The sequence below is a fragment of the Gavialis gangeticus genome, unplaced genomic scaffold, assembly GCF_001723915.1.
Source record: "Gavialis gangeticus isolate Ggan-Ray unplaced genomic scaffold, GavGan_comp1, whole genome shotgun sequence".
Classification (NCBI taxonomy): Eukaryota; Metazoa; Chordata; order Crocodylia; family Gavialidae; genus Gavialis; species Gavialis gangeticus.
In genome coordinates this window covers 4,212,187-4,219,771 of record NW_017729029.1, presented here as the reverse complement: position 1 = coordinate 4,219,771, position 7,585 = coordinate 4,212,187, and the positions used below count along the sequence as shown (strand labels likewise).

The following is a 7,585-nucleotide window of genomic DNA, read 5'->3' as shown; positions in this document are numbered from 1 at the left end:
GTACTCTTTCCTGCCATGGCAGGGGGTCGGACTAGATGATCATCTCAGGTCCCTTCCGACCCTAGAAACTATGAAACTATAAGGAACTTTTTGCAGGAAGTTTTACATAATTTCCTCCTTTGTTTTGCAATTTCCAAGAGGACAATAGAAGAGAAGAAGAACCCTGGTTGCAGCCTGGTCTCAGAATTGCCCTGCTTGCCTTTGTTGTACAACTGTTTGTCTATCTGTACATCAGCATTTCGTAAATGCCTGTTCCTCTGTGCAAGGCAACTTTATACTCAAAGTCCTTGCAATTTTCTTCCAGGGTGATGTTACACTGGGACACACAGGGAGGAGAGACAATTAGGCCATTGGCACTTGTATTCGGAGAAGAACACAGGAACTTTGAGCTGCTAAACAAAATCTGGGTTCTTTACTGCCTCATTCATTTTATTGATGCCTTTTAAATGCCTGGGTAAATATACAGATTAGGAGGTACCTGGCATTAAGTAACACACCAGGGTTCAAGTAACCACTCACAAGAGCATGTGCAGGCAGTGAGAAGATCAGCAGACAAGGTCTGGTGTGGGCAGTGGGAACATTTTGAGTTGACTGTGGGCCACAACAAGGTCTGAAGTGGACATTAGGGGATGGGTCAGCAGGATGTGTTTAGAGTGCAGTGGGATAGGAGCAGGGCTGGGAGTGGATGAGTGAGTTACAGGCAGAGTTGGGAGCCTCACGTACTAGCAGAGGGGGTTTCTTTCCTGCGTGACAGGGTAAAGGCCAGTGTGTCTTCCCTAACATCGGCCATCCTCCCTTGCCCTGCAGCAGCTGTGGCTTGTGGTCACTGTGAATTAGCATAAGTACTCTCTGCTTCATCAGTGGGTCTAAGTGCTGCTACCATCCTGTCTAGGCTGGAACGACTGAACCAATGGGATGTTCTTAAGGGGAGCTCATTCTGCCTTATGTAATTCTGGATCATCACAGTCCTGTTGCCCTTAGATCACCTCTTGTATAAATCTCACACCAACCTTTCCTTAGGAAGATGGGGTACATCACCCTCCAGCAAGTGACACTACTACTCCTCCCTGTGATCAGAGGGGGTTGCTAGAGTGTGAGGAGTAGGGCTTACTCCCCACCCTAGACCAAGAGCCTCCATTTCTCATGGCACAAGGGCAAGGCTGTTTGAGACCCCTCTTGGCTGGAAGTACAGTCTCCACCCTTCTGCTGGGCTGGTCCATGCTGCCCCTCAACTCATAATTTCTTCCTGCTCCTCATCTGGCTGGTGAATCTTCTGTTCCCACCAGCTTTAGAGCCAATGTCAACAACGAGAGCAAATATGGAGCTTCCGCCTCTGAGCAGTGGCAGAGCCACTATTGCTGGGAGGGGCAGGGCTGAAGGAAGGGCAGTGGTGGGTTGGGAGAGGAATCTCCCAGATGATGAGGTTGACAGAGTGTCTCTCTCTGGGAGTTTGCTGCAGGCAAATGTGCGTCACTTTAGCTACGTTCTCCTGCCATGGGAGGAGTAGAATGGCCTCTGGGAGCAAACAAACATTCTAGCACCATTCATGACACTCCCCTCCCTCTTCCAGGGAGTCCAGGTGTCTCTTCCCTGGCTTTCTCTCTGCCTAGCCCCGCTTCATTCTGTTTGTCAGATGGCACCAGTCTGTCTATTGAGCCTGAAGTCCCTTGTCCCAGCAGCAGTATCCAGGTCATTTATAGTTGCATGATGCAGATCTTTGACTCTTCCCATTCCTGGAAATATGCTCCTCTCCGCAAAGGCCTTGACTGCAGATGCCTCTGCTAGGAAAACTCTCCCTGGTGACATGGCTCTGAAAAGTCTTAGTTTGAGCTGCTCGTGTTCCCACTTAAATCAAAAGTGGGACCATCCAGTTGCATTCATGATTTGAATTGGTGGATTTAATGGTGATTGAAATCAGCAAGCAGGAAGCCTTGATTTAAATAGGCCATTTTTGAAAAATAAAATTATTTTGAAAAGATATTAAATGGTCAATTTTTTACTTGGGATTTGCGTCAATCTGCATTTGGATTGAAATTGGAATTCAGTTAAAATTCAGAAAAATCCCAATTTTGTATTGTTTTATTAAATAAAACTACCTTCTGTGGGGCCACATAAATGGCTATTATGTAACTAAGTAAAATAAGTTATCCAAATATATCTTGTGTTAAGAACTAAATAGTTCATTTGGAAGGCCATTTTATTTTTAGTTACTGAATTAAACTAGTTTTGGTCACCAGATTTTAAAACTAGTAGGTCTCATCATCTACAGCTCATTTTTATTTGTAGCTTAAAAGAGGAAAACAAAATGTTCCTGCTTTTTTATTTCTTATTTCTCTCTCAATTTTGAATGACTTAGTCATTGAACTTAAGTGGTTCAATAAACTGAAAGAAAAACATATTTTCTGATCCACAGAAGAGGCTGCTGCAGTCAAAAGCTGAAATACAAACTTGATTTCCAGGTGCTTACCTCTTGACTTTTATTGATTCCGTGATCTGACTTTCTTTAAAGCATGCACTGATCAACATTATTTATATTTAATTTAAATGATTATAATAGATTACAATATGCTTAAGTTTTAGTATCGCTTGTCCTAAATTTCAAATTTAGTTTGAATTAGGTTTATTTTTAAATGCATTACATTTATATCAAGAAATTATTAAAATTTTACAAAATGGACTGCTTCTTAAATAACTGATTTTGCCCTGCACCTCTGGATCCTCTCCTGATTTGTCTGACCTGTATCCTCCCTGGAAGTCTTGTGTTGTTCTGATCTACATGAGAGATTCCCAAACCCAGCGAGAGCAATTTCATGCATCTGAGTTCTGAAACTGAGTTCTTTGTGCAGTGTTAGGGAAATCCCTATGGGATTCCTTAACTGTTCTTACCCTTCCTCACATTGCAGCCCTAACCGCCCTGAAGAGCTGTCCCACCCAGCTCCTGTTGCCTTTGGTAATTCTGATGCCAATCTTGTCCTCATATAATGAATTGCAGAGGAGATGAGGTTGCTTTCAGTTAATCATTCCATCTCCTGAGATAAGTGAGCATTCCACAGCTCCTATCTTCCAGCTGTCACAGTACTTTACTATCACATGAGACCCTAGCACAGCAAGAACTAGCAGTCTAGACTAGAGTCTGACAGTGGTGGCTTCTAACTCACTGGCACCTTGGCCTCAGATTTGGATGGTTTGTTTTTCTTTGTCAAACTGAAAACTTAGGAAAATCAGGAGTCTCCATTGGTGAACCAGGTTTAGTTGCTCACTGTTCTAGGATGATTTCTCCAGTGTCCAGTCTGAAGCTGAAAAAATAAGGATCCAGCATGTGCCTGGCTGTATGTGTAGGTCCAGAGACTGTCTGGGAGAATCCCACTGTAGTTACTACTGGAAAGAATCATCCCACAGCTCCTGAGTAGGCACAGCTTGGTTTCTGCTACTCTGTTACCCAGAGTTTATTCTCCCATTCTTTCTGTATAGAACTGTATGTACAATAGAGCAGCTTCTATCTGGGCAGCAGGGCAGATCTACACCATTCTTCAGTTAGCAAAGAAGGCGGTGTCTAATGCTGTCCAGAGACACACCAGCCAGGCCAAATGCCAGGTGAGCTATGTGCACCACTTCCAATTAATCAAACTTTCCTTGACTCCAGAAGAGCCCTGGGGGATTTTCCAGGCCACCAAACATTCAAGGGAAACCGGTGTCATCTGCACAGGCAAAACAGAATGGATGGGCAAAGCTCTGCTTTGTGGTAGCTGTGGTAGCAGTTTTCCTGGTCAGCTCTGCAGCTGGTGTTAGACTAGTTCTGTTGGCTTCACTGGAATGCTACTGATTGCAGTTGGCCAAAATCCTATCAGATGTGCCTGTCATTTATGTATTTATACCGTGATCATCACAGAGATTGTGGAGTGCTGATTTACTGCTGCATAATCAATACCCTATGGCACATTAGGAGAGAAATGGAAAAAGCAACTGGTACTCAAAAGGAAATGGCTGAAGGTTTTTAGGGAGCTTACCTAGCTTGGGTAGGTTATGGGGTAATGTGCTTTTGTGCAAATATCACAGGCCCTTCCATCAGCAAATGTCCAGGGGTCCAGTATTACATGTCTGAATTAGGACATCTCCAGCAATACAGTACCAGGCTGGGCAATCAGTTTAGTGCTGGCTCACAGTTACTTAATTGCTGATACCACTTCATAAATGTCTGGACTTTTGGAGGTCTCCCAAGGAGATTATCAGAACCAAAGACAACACTGTGATACTATAGCATCCCCCACAAAAAAATCTGGGTAACCACTTGTAAGAATGCCCTGCAGTTTCTTGCAGAAGCTTCTCTGGGTGGCTATGGACCCCTTTTAATCTGTTTACACAGGAACTGGCTGAGGTAGTATTTGATCAGGGCTTGCCTGCTGGTCTCTGACCTCAAGGTGTTTGTTCTTCAGGGATATTGCACCTAATTTAGTTCTGTAATAAACCAGTGAAGTAATCTGCACCTTCTACAAGCTGGAAGGAAACTGCAGTGTTTGATCCTGGACTTCAAGCACCAGTTCAGCTTAAAACACAAATAAGTGTTGCAATCAAAGAGACCCAACTATAACAGCAGTGCTAGACTGTCCTACAGTTGGAAACCCAACCCAGTATCATTTGTTGTAATCCTCCACACATCAGTCTCACCTGTCTCCCCATTCACTTGTGTTTTTATTATCATTTCTACCGGCACAGGGACCCTAGTGAAAAACTAGGGCCTCATTCTGCTAGGTGCTGTACAGGCAAGTGACAAAGACAACAAAGAGCTCACAATACACACGGCAAACAAGATGCAACAAGGTGATGAGAGAGACAAATCAGATGGGAAAGACGGTGAATAGAGCATAGCATACTGCAGCTCTCTGCCCTGCACCTGAGAAAGAAATGTCCTATCACCAAATACCATCTCTGCATCCAGATGCCTTCTCTTTCTCTGAACTGTCCACAGTCTCATGTTTTCTGAATCACAGGACTAAGAACACCCACACAGTGAATTAGGCATTGAGCATATAGCTTCTGCCTGATGTGTAGACTGTATTTTAGAAAGAGATCCAGTCTTGATTTAGTAATCTCATATGATAGAGAATCCCCCACATGCCTAGTTAAGTAGGTCCAATGGTCAGTTACTCTCAGTCTTTAAAATACACGTTTGCCTGGTTTCAGTTTCCACCTTTTGGATCTCATTCAGACTTTTTCTGTTAGATTAAAGCCACTCTGCTATAAGAAATTTCTCTCTTACTCAGGTACTTGCAGACTTTGATCAGGTCACCACCTATCCTTCTCTTGGATGAACAAAATGGATTGAGCTTCTCATTTCTTTCACTGTAACCTGTGTTTTCCAGACCTCACATAGTTTGGTATTTCAGCAGTGGTATCATATTTTCATGCAGTATTGATAAGACCACCTCCCAACTCCGGCTTGAAATTTTCCTGCTTATACATACAAGAATCATGTTCTCTCTCTCAGCTACAGTATCACACCAAGACCTCATGTTCAGTTGGTCATTTACCCTGACCTCTAAAGCCCTTTCTCATGTTACTGCATTCCACAGTCTCTCGTGATATACATGAGTCCTTCCTGCATTCTTTGTTCCTAGATGAAAGACCTGGCATTTGGCTGTATTAAAACATGCTATTCAAATGAGTTCACCTTAGCATTCAGTCCAGCTCAGCCTGCATATCTGTCCCTGTCATTTTCTTCAGATCATTGACGAAAGCATTTGAAAAGTGCTCATCCATAAACAGATCCCTATGGGACCCCATCAGAAACACCCCCATTCAATGACAGTTCCGTATTTAGAAGTCTATTGGTTAACCAGCATTTGACCCACAAAAGTTACAAACCCAGGTTGGCATGGGAATGACCAGTAAATCAGTCGCTGATGCAACAGACAGGTCCAAAGAAGAACAGTTTATAGCAGGGGTGAGCAAAACCTGAGCCATGGGCCAGATCTGGTCTGCGAAGAGATTTTGTCCTGCCCAGCCCAGAAGCAGGGGGCAGCCTGGGGCCTGGCACATGCAGCTGGTACTGCTGCCCTTGGGCATGTAGCAGGGCTGGGGCAGCACAGCAGTTGTGCTGTGTTGGTGGCTCCTCCTGGCAGCTGCCACTGCTGGACCTGGTCCTGCTACTTGAGCAGCCCAGCAAGTCTGCCCTGCACCAACCACTAGAGGCAGGACCCATGCAGGCAAGGTGCTAGACTCTGCAGATGGGATGCGGCCATGGGCAGGCAGGGAGCAGTGCTTGGGAGCAGGATGGGTGGGTGAGGCTGGGATCACAGGGCGGGATTGAGGGGTGGTGACAGCGTGTGGCCAAGGCACAGCCACAATCCACTGCCCCCATGGCCCTGCAACGGGCACAGGTTCCACGGGCAAGGGTGTGCAGCTCTGCCTTTGGCCCTGCACTGTCACTGCCCCAAGACTCTGGACCCAACACTGAACACTGCTCCCTGCCTGCCCGCATCCTCATCCCTTCTGCCTGGTCTCACACCCTGCCCACGCAGGTCCTGACTGGCTTCCATGGAGACTCTGGGATCATTGGGCTGTGACAGCATGGGGTTGGGGACCCAGGCAGAGCTGCAATCCACACCCCATATACCCCTGCCTGCACAACTGGTGCCTGTTGCAGGGGCCTGTGGGCAGCAGATTACAGCTCTGCCCCAGGCCCCACCCCTGCCTGCTTGTCCCGCTCCCAGATGGCACTTCTAGCCCATTTGGGGTGACTCCCAGATGGCAGCCCCATCCCAGCCACACATGGGGTCCACTTAAGAAGTTTTGGTGAGCTGTTGTGTGGGGGGAACAGGGTACTGACCTGGCCTGTGACAGCTCACCAAAACTCCCTATGTGGTCCATGGGCCCAAATAATTGTTCACCCCTGGTTTATAGCCATATTACACAGCTTCCCCCCCTAGGCTGGAGATGGGGAAATGATACCCTCATAAGAGGGCACGAGGGCCTGGTTCTACACTTTGCTGCTGGCCAGGATGCCCCATTATGAGGGGTATTACCACTGGGTCACTTGATATTCTGGTGCTGGTGATAGGAACAGAGCAGTGGGCACTGCTCACCTATATCTGCTCTATGATAATAGATCCCTTTTATTCATTGAGTTGTTTTGTTGTCAGCAAACAGTTCATCAGCTTATGTCTTCTGCCCTTGCCCTGGATGTGACTTTGGTCAATTGCTAATGCAGCTAACAAAGGGACAGCTTCACCCACCCCTGGAACCAGCACTGATGCATGGTAACAAAGGAAGTGTGCACAAGTCACCCTGGGCTAGGTGAATGGAGATATTCACCACCTTTGTGGGCTCAACCCCTTGTAGAGGGTGGTCAGTGGGATGGGAGACACTTGTCTCCTGCAGAGAAGAACTGGACCCTAGGCTTTAGATGTTCTGAGATGAAAGTGCAGCCATGTCTTGGTGCACTTGTGCTCTCTCCCCACTGTTTCCTTCCCCAGAGATTCATTTACCAAGGCGGTACAAATCCTGAACCCTTTCTCCTTATACAGTGCAATCAGGCAATATCTCACCTTGATTGTGACCTTACTGGGATGGGATTCACCTTCATCAC

At 46.2% G+C, this 7,585-nt stretch overlaps 1 protein-coding gene across 1 annotated transcript in view; it reads left to right on the top strand.

Annotated features, from left to right (window-relative positions):
• P2RY4 (pyrimidinergic receptor P2Y4) overlaps positions 1-7,585 on the top strand; it is a 12,453-nt gene that overhangs the window by 2,590 nt on the left and 2,278 nt on the right. The gene's annotated exons all lie outside the window — the stretch shown is intronic.